This window comes from Pieris brassicae, chromosome 8 (genome assembly GCF_905147105.1).
Source record: "Pieris brassicae chromosome 8, ilPieBrab1.1, whole genome shotgun sequence".
Taxonomy (NCBI): domain Eukaryota; kingdom Metazoa; phylum Arthropoda; class Insecta; order Lepidoptera; family Pieridae; genus Pieris; species Pieris brassicae.
This window is the reverse complement of record NC_059672.1, coordinates 13,865,201-13,880,446: the sequence shown is the minus strand read 5'-3', so window position 1 is coordinate 13,880,446 and position 15,246 is coordinate 13,865,201. Positions and strand designations below refer to the sequence as shown.

Sequence of the window (15,246 nt, the reverse complement as noted above, 5' to 3'; positions counted from 1 at the left end):
TTAACGAGTAATTTTTATAGATTGTTTCAGCTTTTCGTGTTGGTAAGTCCATTTATCGAGGAATATTTTATATCAGCCAAAAATTTAACTAGGCGAGATGACATAACTCAGAAACCTATTTATTATATTTTATTCTTCATAACTTTTCTCTTGCTGAGACGTGACTGAATTTTAAGACCTTAGCCTAAATTAATACCACTAAGTAAATTTAATATTGTTTGCTTAAAATAACATTTTACAACTAACTTTTATACCGGACTTTAACGGCGGTTTATTTCCTTATTTTCTATACTTACTGAAACGTAATCGTACTAATGTAATAGAAAACTGATGACTAAAATAATGTAAAAAATTTAATATACCCGTAAAACAAAACAGAAAAAAGTCTTTACCTAAGGTATTATTAAGATGTATATGAAATTGCATTTACGGTCAATATGAACATGACTTTGTGAACCTCGACCTTCTATTTCTGTCGGACACTTTTCCAATTATGTAGTTTACAGTTTTGTAAGACTTCCGCCCTTTCACCTTTTTATAGGCTAATTATGTTAATTATAGATAAATATGTTAGAATGTTGTTCTAGCGGGTTGTTAGTTAATGTAGAGGTTGTTGGTAGCAACATGCTGGAACATACATGTGCTTGATTTTAAAAAAAAGAAGGTTAAGCATAACAATTGATCTGTATTTTTTTATTAAGTTCAACATCTTACACAATTACGTAATAGATAAAAACGGAATACATATTTTTTGAACGAAGCTAATAATTTAAAACAAAACGAAAGGGCTTACTAAAATTACTTAAAAAACAATTACAAATAAAGCACATGTATGTATAATTTTAAACTTTGTTTTAAATACGCATGCATTATAAATATGAGTTAATAAGCCATTCTATAAAATAATTTAACTTACGCAATATTTTCAGCCTATAAAGTAATAATTTTAATATATCAATTAATAAAAAAAATGTCACATGAACTTTTTAACTCTTAACAATGTTTACATCTTCATAACAATGCATCATTAGAACACTTAACAAATCTAAATTACACCGTGTGATAAGTGTGTATTGACTATTGAACTGACCATTAATAAACCCATTTCTCAATTGTTAGGTGGACTGTTCAAATTTTTAACAACGAGTAAGTAATAATTATATTTTGGTAGATTTCTTTTTATTTAATGGGAGGCAAACGGACAGGAGGCTCACATGGTATTAAGTGATACCGCCGCCCATGCACACGCACATTGCCAGAACGCTCGATGGGCAGAATGCAGTAAAAATGCAAACAAAACAGCTATATTGCTGTGGGGCGCGCGCTGTTTGTCTGTAGTATGTGGCCTGTGCGCTAAAGACGAGAGACGATGTGTGCTAAATAGTGTGTCGTTAGTCACTAACCTAAATACAGTATACATTACTTTTCAAAATATAAGTTTTCTCTATAAAAATATTGGCTTCTAATTCTTCAATAGTAAATCTTATTATACTAGAGATTCATTATTATGTTCACCATGTTTGAGATATTTGCTTAGATTTTATGCCAATTCCAAAAAAATAATGTATTGGTGTCATTGAGAACCATTGAAGAATAATATTTTACATGTTCAAGAAATTTTTCCTTGTCATGTAAAGAGCTATCACCAAAGGGTGAGGGGAGACTGAGAAAGCTTCAAGTATTTACGACAATATGTTAGTAAAGTGCACAGTCATTTGTGTCATTATATGTGCTTTCACATGCCACGATTATTACCTATTAGATAGAGCTTTCATACATAAAAGTAGTATATATGCTTTATTATTTCTGTTTAGTGAATTATTTGGTATGATGAACACTATTATTATTAAAATTAATGTAACCAATGTTAGGGTTTCTAAAATTGTATAATGAATACGTTACTATATTTACCATAATTGATATTTATATTTATGTTTATTTTATATTGAAATAGTTGATTTATACTAATTGTATTTAATAATTAGAATTAATATAACACTTATATTGTATGCCTAACAATCGTCCTCAGTATTTCCCGAGACAGAGAGTATTGAACGAGTCAAACTATTGGAGGGGGGGCTGCAACGAGCGCGCGAGCTTTCGGCACATCAGAGCGACGTCGTCGTAGATCGAGGCAGACCAGCGTGCGTCGGTACGAGTTTCGCAGTCAGACTGTGATGCAATATCTTAAAAAAGTTTCTGCACCACAGTCTACCCAGAGCGCATAAATTTCACAAAAGATAGATTTCAAAAATATTCTTCCAAATTTTGATCCCTCATCAAAAACACAACACAGACGTATGGATAAAAAAAGTTAACGAGTGCGCTTCTGTATATGGTTGGGATGACAAGACTACAATTAATTTTGCTATGCAAAAACTTCAAGGCCTCGCCAAAACCTGGTATGAAGGTTAGAATTCTTTCTCATGGAAGGAATGGGAAGAAAAACTAGTGAACGCATTCCCATTTGAACAGAACTATGGCCAGGTCTTGGAAAACATGCTTAGACGAAAAAGTAAATTGTATGAACTGATAGAGGTTTACTACTATGAAAAATTTGGACTTCTTCATCGATGTAATATGACATAGGTAGAAGTAGGACATGTTCCAAATGTGATAAAGTAGGACATACGTTCGAAATGTTTTGTAAAATTAAATAAACAAAATAATAAAAGTACTTACAAATGTTGCCAAAGCCATCAGAATTAATATGCCAGAGCATAGAATCAAGTTAATTGGAAGAAAAATCCTTTAAGAAAAATTTATTAAAGTAAACCGTATAGCATTCAAAGCTTCTGTCGATTTTGGTAGTGACGTTACATTAATCAAGGAATCGGTCTCTTGTAGGATAGGGTTATCCCACAACAAAGTTTCGTCGGCCAAGAGAGGTTTCGGAAACGCAATTGTGCATTCCCTAGGAGAATTGTCATTTGTCATAGATGTCGATGACGGTCAGGCTACAGTTGTTTGTAGGGCAGTCTTTTACTGAGCAGCCTCATATAGTCGTCTATAAAAATGCGACCACGTTGAAATTCATTGATATAGGCAATGAATTGCCTAACCCTGTTAGGCAACGGATCAAGGACATGGAAACTCCTTTAAGGTGAAGATGAACAGCGTTCGTCAGCTCTATGGTATAGCTATGGTAAAAACACAATTAGATAATTCGTATAGTGGCTGTATCATATAGAAGAACCTAATAATAAATACTTGGTATTTGGTGGTCTTTACCAAGTTGAATGTGGCCGAATTAATGTAGCAGTAGCCGTCTTTAAAATATTGTAATATTCCTGTAATGAGCAAAAGTACATTTTGTCAATAGATTGATTGATGAACCTTTAATGCACGATACTACTGGGATTTTTATAAGAGTCAGATAAGCGTAGGCGATGGAGTGAGAAAGCAAGTTCGACAACGTCTTATTGAGCTGCTTATAATCATTATTTTATTTCTAGCCTCAAATATTTGGGTTGTATAAATAAAACCGTCGTCCCATTGTGAATCGTCCATACCGGTTGTCTCATCATGAGCGAGAAAAAGTGCGCAGCATGGTAGAAGATGTGCTAGATGCTGGGATAGTTAAAGAGTCTGTCTCGAAGTACGCTAGTCCAATTTTCCTAGTTCGGAATAAAGATGGATCAATGCGAATGTGTGTGGATTATCGTATGTTGAATTCGGTGACTGTCAAAGAAGATACCCTATGCCTATCATTGAAGACGAAATAGCACGTTTTTCAGGTCAAGCTTGTTTTATTATTCTTGATCTAGTTTCTGACTGCTATCCTATCAGTAAAAATCGTCACGTTGTACTCAGTTTAATTTTAATAAATTTCGAGATTTTACACGTTGTATATGTATCTCCTATAACTCCTCTCTTAGGCGAGAGGAAATGGTTTGTAATCCCCACGCTAGCCCAATGGGTATTGCATTCATCCATTGAACATAATATCTAAATGCATTCATCATCTATTGGCTAGCGTTCGGGAAACGTGAGGAAACCTGCATACATTTGATCTCGGGCATTCATTGGTTAAGAGAAAAAACAACCAAATGGGGCTAGGGTCCGTTGGAAAGTCGTTGGAAAGGTTAATACAGATTGTAACAAAACTTGTTAATTATATACCAGTGTGCAAATATAGAATATTTACCAAATCTATTGTTCTCTTATTTAAAACGATATCTTGCATTACTAGCTGGAAGAGGAGTAGCACGAAGTATTTCTATAATGTTGGTCCGGATTTACGTAATAAATTGCTATCACGAAATATACCAAATATGTATTTTCATTTTGTAGTATCTCTTGAACGTTCCGGGCAAACCTTAGTTACTGTTAAGCACACTTGGCTTGAAGCTTCCACAGCAAATTTTCCTTTCTGCAGCAAATTCATAATTTCCAAATATTTATACAAGAATAAGTGGAATATTTATCATTAGAGCGGGCTTTTGTCTTTCGAAAAGTTGGTGCTATCGTTACCTGGGGTTACATATCTCTATACTGAAATCTATGATATTTGGTTTCTTGGTTTACGTTTTAAAAACGTTAGAATAGAGAATCAAACAGCAATTTTTATAAATATTTAATTTAAATAACAATCACATATAATACACATTATCACTCTAGTCTGACTGTATCTATATTAAAAAGTTTATTCGGTTAATATGAATCGGCTTTGGTTTTGATACTAAACAATAATATTTTTTGTTTATTCTTTACCAATTAACGTATAAAATCAAAAACAAAATTATCGACGTCTTTAATCTATAATCAAATTTAACAGTTGCCTAAAACTGTTGTAGCTGACGCGAAATAAAATTTTAAACTCTAATTCCTAGATTTAATTTAGATGAATTTTAATCATTTGAATAAAAATTCTGCTATACAGTAGAAGCAAGCAAGCTACTAACACAATTTAATGTCGAAAGAATTACGTATACGTATTTAGTAGAAAATTGCACAGTGTTTCCAATCTTAATCAAATGCCTAAATCATTAGTCAATGGCCGACAACAAGAGGACGAGATTTAAAAACATTAAAAAATATGAAAATATTCATAATAACTATTTAAAGAAGTTTGGGTTTATTGACATCATGACAAGTTTACATGGAGTTCCATTCTTATCAAAGGCAATAAGTTGCCCAAACGGAAGAGAAGGTAGTAGAGGCTCTTGTATGCGCTGGCGACTTGAGGAGGGCTGCAAAATAAAGATAGCGTTTATCGCGCAGTCAAAAGTCGTGGCATAGTGGCTTGGAATGCGATTCCCTAACCTTATGTCGTGAGTGAGAAACAATGAATTTTTCTATTTATGTGTGCAACATACACGTCAAGTATAAATTGAAAGAAAACTGGCACGAGCTAACCAAATCAATAAAATAAATACGTTAGTGGCGCTACAATCTTATTAGGTCTGGGCTCAGATTTATGTGTTTTTTTTGACTTTTTGGATCTGAAACATGCCAGTTTCCTCACGATGTTCTCCTTCACCGTTCGAGCGAATGTTAAATCCGCATATAGAAAGAAAGTCTATTGGTGCACAGCCGGGGGGATCAAACCTAGTTCCTCAGGGATGAGAGTTACACTAAAGCCACTAGCCCAAGATTGCTCGTCAAACAAAATCAAAATGTGTATAAAAGTAATGTTGAAAGACACAGATGCAGTCTAAGACTCTAACAGCACCACTGGTAATCTATAATAATATTTAGAAAGATTTGTATTTGGAAACGGTTGAATTTAAATAGCTACCACACCGATATAAAAAATTATATAGTAACAGACTATATTTATAATAAAAAAATTAATGTCCATCCGTGAAAAGCGACAGCTCAGAATGCACGTAGCTATGAATCAAGTATCTACGAATGCACCACAATATTTCGATTACATTAAAAAATATTACCATAAGCAAGATTGTTCAATACTATTACTTTGAATTGTAATGACTTCTTTTTTTGCTTTGTGATAAGGTTTATTATACAGCGATTTAAAGCTATGTTGTCATGCTTTCATAGTTATTAAGAGTAACTGGAATACTTACTTGTGGGTCTTCATCCGTCTGTGTGCCGATTGTACGCGATGATGTTCTCGTTCTCTTCCTTGACCCTGAAAAATCACATCTTTTTCATTTGTAAAAAGATAATCGCTGATCATGAATAACAACAATTCTGAGTTAAAAGCTTATTTATATCTTAATGTAACCTTGATACCTGCTTTGAAATTGCTGGATAACTTATTCAACTATTTAATAATCGTTTCATTTGTGACCATTTCGACTTACAGCTCGACTGACAACTTGAATGGCTCCAAAAAAATGAATCCAAATTTATGTAAATATTAGGTACAGGTACGAATGGTGAGAAAGGTTATTCTAAAAGAATAATATTATACTATATAGTATTTATTTTTCTCCTTAATAGGTTTCCCTGTACGAGATCGCTTGTATCGTATACATATTTGTCTCTAATATTATAAACAAATGATGTCAAAATCATTCGAAACAAGGACCTAAAAGCCACCCATATCTTGTTTCAATTCTTAATCCAATTGACGATCTAAAGAGTGGCAAGACGCGGATCCATCGACCGGAAGAAGGACTAGCTAGAGAAAAGCTTCTTCACAATAGATGATATGATGTACTGAGTACACAGAAAATGAAGGTTCTCCGATGAAGTCAAGTAATTTAGCATTATATCAAGCTTAACTGAGGTTTATTACCACCATGTTCAAAAGAATATTTATTTGACTTTACGGGATTACTATCTTAGAAAAGTGAAGTCTATATTTCTCAATTTATCACTTTGGCATTCTTGTTAAACTTTGAAATTGCGAATCTAGAACGTTCTTCGTCAAGTATAACGATATCGTGGCACTATAAGCATACATTTTCGGTTGCCTGTTTTGTAATAAAGTGCAACTTTACTTATCTACACGATATAAAAAAGTATAGTATATAATTGTCTGCTATCGTTTATATATTTTTTACTATTTAGAAATTCTCCTTCTCTAAATAATCTTCTATTAGGATTATATCATATGACATATGTGTTTTGTGTGTTAATTTTCTTTCATAATACATCATAGCCATACATTTTATAAAAACCGTATATGAATAGATAGATTTTTAGATTAGATGGATTGTTTAGAAAGTGTGTTAAAAATAATAAAGTATGAGGAAACCACATGGGCTGCTTATAGGTCTATAGATGTCTATCCTGTATAATGATTCAACATCAGATAAACTCTTTGTGGATGTTTATGTTATTTTTTTAGATTTTTTAAATGACGGAGATATACAAAAAAAATATGTTATCAATATATAGTCTCACAATACGAGATGCCATCACATACCTACACGTAATTAAATGAATTTTTGTTTTACACTCTAAGTACATTCTTCTATTTCTAGTAATATTATGACAAACTTACCTATTTTTCGTTTTGATATCTTAGTTAATTTTGAAGGTGTTTCAGTTCTGCCTTTTGTAGTTGATCTTGATTCTGAAATTATAATTTTAAATTAAAAATGGGAATTTTGCTTCTGGAACATAAAACGTGGAGTTCATCAACATTTTCATGAAAATCCATAAACTATCTAAGAAATATACATTATATGTATCTATTCAAAAAGTAAAAAATAAATTTAATTCTTGTAGTTTTCTAACTATACTATTCTTATGCTAATGAAACGTAGTAACTCGTAACTAAACGGCGTCAACTCTAGTACAGCATATATTAATAAAGATTTGAATATCGCAGTTTAAAAATGGCACGCTTTCGCAAAAAATAATAGTAAAATCTGGTTATACGAATTTGCCCTATATTGTTTATAACCGATATTATTTTCAGCAATGTTGTTGTATTGTTTTTTCGATGTGTCTTTAAAGTAGGTAAACCAATAAATCGTTTTGCTGTTCATAATTGGACAATTACTTAAGATATAAACAATTTACTATTTTTATGAACTAAAAATATAATTTATTTACAGACACTATAACAATCCTTATTTTACCTTAAATGGCTTTTTATCAGAGAGGCGCTTTATTGTAGCGTAAATCATACTGAAAATAGTTAAAATGCATTTTTTGGTAGAATAAAAAAATACATCTTGCTTGTAATTGATTTATTTTTACCATTAGCATTTATGTACATCATGTTCCATTGATCCATCCATTGACAATAATCGTTATTTATATCTACTGATCAGTTATTTGTAAAACATCTGTAAATCAAACATTCAGAACGACCATAGTCATATGTAAACCAAAACAAATCGTAAATAAGCCACCGTCCTAACAACTATATATAAGATCTAACATAAGTTTTCATACTTCCAGCGCGTATTTGGCACGTATAAGTCTAGTGTGACGACGGCCACACGCGAGTCTAACTTCTAGTAGCTTGATAATTGGAGGTGGTTCGTTGTAAAGGATACTTCATATCGTAAACCTTTAGGGTACGCTGAAATCATTTTTAAAAATCTTAGCATTTGAATTTGTTGTCTTCTGATTTGAAGCATTGTGTCGTGTTGGAGTTATTTTGGATTCAGCTTTAATTAAATATATTTTATAAGACTCGTTTATTATTATTTATTAATGAATAACAACTTTTTTAGCTATATAAAGAAGAGTTTCCTTGATCGACCCTTAATCTTAATACTCTATATAGGGTGATACATATATATCGATATTACTGAAGATTATTAAGTAAAAAACATAATTAATAAGTGAAAACTATGTTTTTGACAGGGGTAAGTTCAACAGCCAAACTAAACTACGGATCTCTTACTTAAAGTCTTGTTTCAGAATATAACCTTTAATGTCGTACTCTTACTGTTTAATTATACCTATATATTTTAAACTTTTATTGCTGGTAGGAACTGCACGGAGTACGAGTGATATACAATATCAATATTTTAATGTAATACTAAACTAAAGCAAGAAAGTGTATAGCACAAATAGAATTCATGTAGCTTACTAAAATATTATAGAAAGAACCTATGCGTATGCGAACTTTATTAATACATACTACTCATGATCCTGATCAACCCAGCGTTTATAAACCTAATAAGTTTTAGAAGCATTAGATGATGATGAATTACTAGCGTCATTACTAATACCGGGTTTTTTTCAGTAGAAAATACTTTATCCTCGATTGTGACATCCTTCAACTTTGAAAGATCTAAAAGTTAGAAACTAAAAATACGTGATGAGATCAAGATAAAATTTTAATAATAATATTATTTGTAATACTTTTATTTAATTAGCTGACCCAAAACGTTGTTTTGCCATATAAAGATTATAACAATACTAATATCGCTAATTAAAAGTAGAGTTTTATTTCTTAATTAATTAATAATTAATTAGAATAATAATCAATCAATAAAATATTGTGGATGGGCCTTGGGACTTCTATTATTTAGAGAATTCCAGACCTACCGAATACATGGTTTTTGTATAAAGCTAGTCAAGTAGTTCCAGAAGAGTTTACAAAAATTATGATATCAGAATTATTATAATATATATTTGTGAATGTCCTATCGAACGTGTATGTGTGTACAAACTTTGTCTTTTTAAAATTCACCAGTTCTACTCTATTCAACTGAGCTACGCAGATGTCAGAGAAGTTCATTATTATTGTTCGTTTGCCACGAAATGGAAAATAAATGTTTAAGTTACGACTATGTACACATAATGAAATGACAACAATGTCTTAAAGATATCCGTGAATTATCGATCATTCGAGTTAACGTAGAATATCTTGGCCTGAAGAGCATGCATCTTGGGTAATATGGTATAAAATATTTAGTTTTAGGTAGGAATCAACAAAGTACAAAGAATAATCAGTAATATAAATAAAAACTAACCAATTTTGCTTGAAGATTCTTGTGAGGAAGTTTCTTGAGTTGAGTAATTTGGTGAAGACCTTACGCGTTTTGTTCTTTCTTCTTCTTTAGAAATCTCCAAATGAGAATTTTCCTTTCTATAATTTTCTAAATATATATTAGAATTTTCTAACTCAGAGTTTAAATTATTTGATGACCCTTCTGATTGTAAATTGTTATTTGTTGTAATATCTTTTAAATACGATCGATTGTCTTTTTTATAACCTTTCAAACGAGAATTGTTTCTTCTCGAAGAGGTTTCGTTTATAGAATTTTCAACTTTAGAACTTTTTTTTTCATTCGAAGAATTTGTTTTAAAACTTGCTTCCATTGACGGTGTTCCTTCATACATATTAGCTTTACTATATTCTTTGTTGGGTGGTAATGTCTTATTTGATGATTTATTTTCCTGAGTATTACCTCGACTCCACGACAGCAATTCTAAAGCAGATCTAGATTTAGTCTTTTTAGCATTTTTCCTGGTCTGTGAATTTTTGTGATGATTTTCGGGTGTCGATTTTGGTCCCTCACTGTTTTCGGAAATCTGTACTAATGGTGTATCTTCCGAAGCGGATTCTTCACTAACATTAGATTCCGTTCGAGCCGATTTTAACCCAGATATGATTTCTTCGATTGATTCCGTTTCAGCTTCTGGATTATTTCTTCGTATCAACATTCTATCTAGTTTTCTGCACTCTGAAATTGTTTATCTTTTGTTTATTTTCTGTGCATAACGAATAAATTTTTGTATGAAAAGCTTTTCGCATGTATTAGTTTTTAAAACATGATAAATTATTATTTAAAAAATATTTTATGCATTTCAAGGATATATTTTTTTGCATTAACGACTACAAAAAGGTAGATTTTCATACATTTACTTTTTTTGTAGTGGTAAATACGAAAGTAACAGTTAGCTAACATTATTGCAAATCGTTATCACATGAAATGCTTAAAAGCTCAATTAATCCGAATTCCAAAGCTTCACATTTATTTAAAAAAAAAACCAACAAATGATATAGTTAATAAAAGTATTTGATGAATATATACTTATGGGCTCCTAATAAAACAGTAATTAGTTAGGAAAATACTATATAAAACGTATATAGGGTACATACATACTTTTGAGGATTTCTTGAACTTCTGAGCGGTAGACTTTGGAAACTCTATTCACAGCGAATGAACTTTTAGTAAGGGGCAGACGATGAGCTCGGGGTGTATCATTTCGTACTCTCTTCTCGACTTCTCGGCTGTATTAAAATGGTTATTAAATGAAAATGTAGATTACTGGGTTTTACTGTTGATGAAGTTGTTGTTTAATGTAAAAGTTTAGAATGTTTTATGTACAATGAAGCTTTTAAGGATGTTTTTATATTACTGTTATTTAAATTTCCTTTTTTTAACAGATTAAGTTTTAAAAACTTTTTGGTTCGGAGTTTACCGTTAATTAAAAACAAATTGAGTCACAATAATAAGTAATTAATCAGTATACAATAATAACAAATAAAACAATCCATATTTTATTCCATATATATTTTTTATACTTGTTATTTTTTTTCTTGTCACACAGATAATTAATAATGTATATAAAGAAAATTATGATTCATTATTATCATACGCCTCCACCGTCAACTTGCCAAGTCTACTGGAGCCGACTGGTATTGCAAGAGACCAGACGGTCTGATTTTGATTCCATGGAAGATGGGACGGGTGCTGGTATGGGATGTAACCTGTTCAGACACGCTGGCCATTTCCCATCTAAATGGAACCAACAACAGAGCTGATGCGGCTTGCGAAGCTGCTGACAAAGCTAAAGCATGCAAATACAGGGGCCTAGTCTCCGAATATGATTTCGTCCCATTCGGTGTCGAGGTCCCTTGGTGCTAACACGTTAAGGCTTATTAAGGAAATAGTAATAAGATTAGTCGACATAACAGGAGACCGAAGAGCTGGTAGCTACCTCAGACAAATAATTAGTCTAGCTACTTCAAGGGGGAACGCTGCCAGTATCTTCGGAACCTTGCCTAAAGGGACTCCTTATAATAATATATTTTAAGGATAGTCGTAATATTAATTATAAAGTTTCACGCATATATTTTTTTAATTAATCTATTATTATTACAAAACTGCTGTTACTGGCACAATTGCGTTTATTAATTATACTAAAATTTTCGAAAGTCAATAAAAATCTTGTTTTTACTTCTATAATAGTTGAATGGTCATTTGTCGAGCAAATATTTCATACCAACCAAAGAGTGAACCATTGAAGTCTTACCAATATATGTGGCCATTGATGATAAATGGAGTAAAAACATGTAGTTTAAAATTGTAACAATTTAAACTGGTACATTTGTTATATCGATACAAATATCTCTCCAAAATAACAATGTACTTACCATATTTCCGGATAATTAATTTTCTCTGCCTCCATCGGATTACAATGATCTTCAGGAATCGCTTTGCCGACCGAATTGTCGGAAATCGACTGCATTTGTTTCTTTTACCTATTCTACCGTATACACACTCTTAAACATAAAACATTGCGTGATAACTGAAGCAAGATAAATGTACGGGTACAAACTTTTGTTACATTACGTTGAGAAGGTAGATTGAATTTGAGTCTACCTTTTTTAAATCTGTGGGTAAATTTATATTGAAATCGTTACTATTAATAAATGTATATCATTTGTATCAATTAATTATGATTACAATTACTATCGAATATAAAACCTTGTATTATTACGGCAAACTTATTAAAAGTACCTAACAAAAACGTTTACAACTGTTTTATAAAATATTGCCATACTATATTTAAAAAAACGTTTCTTAATGCTATAGTGTATTTTAAATTTAATATGTAATCTGTAATATAATATTGAAATTGTTATGTGTTAACGGGCCGGAGGCTTACCTGATGTCAAGCGAATTTTCAAAAGACGCTCTGTTTTTTTGAAAGAATAAAAATGCGTCTGTGTTTCAAAAACTAAAAATAGCCACGGTAATATTAATATTAGCAGTATATTTTTTTGGATAGTTTCTCAGTGTTGTTATAAAATAATTTGTACACTAAACTGATCTTAGTGGGAGATATTTCTCACGTGGCGTACTTTATGGCGTTGTAAAATAAAAATATCCCAACTTGAGTAAGCTACATGTGTCGCTGACAATATTGGAAATATTTCAAGAAGAGTTTATCAATAGAATACTTACTTAGCCTAATCTGTATAGTTCTAATTAAAAATAAATATGCTAAGATATATTTAAAAAGTTTGTTTTATGACCTTTGGCACAAGAGTAGGTTCATAACAACCTAAACGTTTGCTATGAGATGGATATAAAATATATTTTTTATGTAATATTCGTCGTGGAACCGTAACTGCCCTCTAAAGTATTTCTTAACTAACTTTGGCTCCTGCAAGGAAATTATAATTTTAATAATCAAAAGGCCGACTGACAATGTTGTGGAGTGAGCTTAATATCAGATGAGGCTACTGCCCATTGTCCTCTGAAAAAATGTTATAGATAAATTTCTACTCACACCAACTAAGTTTTAAACTATAAAACTCTATTCTGTTTACTATTATTCTCTAACTCTGTTATATAACAGAACTAATATGTCCGTAGGTATTTTTTTGCCGTCGGTACTTTTTGGGCATTACGACTTCATCGCACCGATTCTATAATGAAATGGCATATCAAGGTATAATATGTATCTATTAAAATACCTCCCCGATTTAAGACATAATACTTGTATTCTCATCAAATAAATAATTAATGATGTTTGTATAACAGCAATTTACGGATTGCTAAGCGTCTTACGCTAATAAATTAATTATTAGTTGCTACAAATACAATTTTCTCTGAGATTATTATTTATTATATACCTAATAACATTCATGATTCTTATCTATAGCATCGTGTTGGCTTAAATTTCTTCTCATTTAATGTCAAAATTCCTACGAATCTAAGTAAGTCCTCTCTAAGTTTCTTTGATAGAAATATTTTTCTACGTGCCTTAATTGTTCCAAATGGAGGGTACAGATACAATCCAAAATGGGGAATATGTGGGCGTTGACTTATTTCATTCTGCCATTCATTAACTGATTGTGGTCAATAGAACGAATAGAGATGTCCTTTATTAGAGAAATTTAAAAAAATGTCTGTAAAGAAATTCTTTAATTCAATAAACTATATTATTTTTATTAGCACAATTAATTGTCCAGTATATATTTATACAATGTATTTTATTTATATATATGTAATAAAATATATAAAAAAAAATACAAATACAATTATGGCTTATAATTTGAGCTGTCATATTTAATACTGAAAATTTTATACACAAATGTGTGGTACTAATACAATTGTAAGTTCGCATATTCTGCCATACACAATGGCGCGCAATATTGTCTTTAAAGGAATTTTTCATTATTAGTTATATGAATTGGTATATAAGAATTGTTTTATATTATTTGTATCTTACATATCATATCGTTATCATACGTTATTCAATTTATATCAACTACAGTGTCTCACGCAAATAATCATTTATTGAATAATAAATTTTTCCAATGGTGTCTTTTGGTGTACTTAATACACCAAGTCGATTTTAAAAGACTCTAGCCGGAAGATATACTATATTTTACAATAATACGTCATTAAGAAAGCACTAGTTTGATAGTAGTTGTACTTAACTTACAAATATGTTTTTATAATTAACAAAACATTTCTACTCTATGTATTTTTATCGGTCATTCATCTAGCCCTCTATCAATCTGAGGTACATGTTCAAATGGTGTTTAATCAGCCGCAAGTGAGGTGAATGCCTCCGCTTTTTGTGAGATAACGTGACAGCGTTAACGAGAAAATTGATTACCATAATGAATTATGGGCTTTGTATAATTGACTCGTATACATTCACTATACATAAAATTCTAAAGCCTTACATTTTTTTTACTGACATACATACTAAGAAGTAAGCTATGATTATCAAAGTTCTTAGATGTGTTTCCAAAACACAAATATACAGTATTTACAATATTCTTAATACATACGTAATGATAATAATAATAATAATTAAAAATGGATAAATAGAAAATTAAAACCAATTTAAATAGTTTGGTCCCTGGTGTACCTTTAATGCTGACAACATTTCGTCGCTGTATTACGATAATTATTCAGCAAGGAACGCACTAGATCTGGGGTGTGTATTAATATTAATACATGTTATTAATTTTGGCTACCTATTTTTTTTAATTCTATTGGAAAGGCGTCTATTTCAACCTTCCCCTAATTCAAAAGGCAGTCATATTTCTACATCTGATTCGCAGAAAACTTGTCATAGTAGAAAACTAAATGTTCATTCGTTGATAGA

At 31.1% G+C, this 15,246-nt stretch overlaps 1 long non-coding RNA gene across 1 annotated transcript; it reads right to left on the bottom strand.

Moving 5' to 3' along the window:
• Positions 1 to 4,754: 4,754 nt before the first annotated feature.
• Positions 4,755 to 10,029, bottom strand: LOC123713232. The gene is made up of 4 exons (XR_006754164.1): positions 9,858 to 10,029; positions 7,421 to 7,492; positions 6,033 to 6,097; positions 4,755 to 5,192 (listed from the first exon to the last, which is right to left on the bottom strand). It is a non-coding gene; the product is annotated as an uncharacterized LOC123713232 (long non-coding RNA).
• Between the last annotated feature and the right edge of the window lie 5,217 nt (positions 10,030 to 15,246).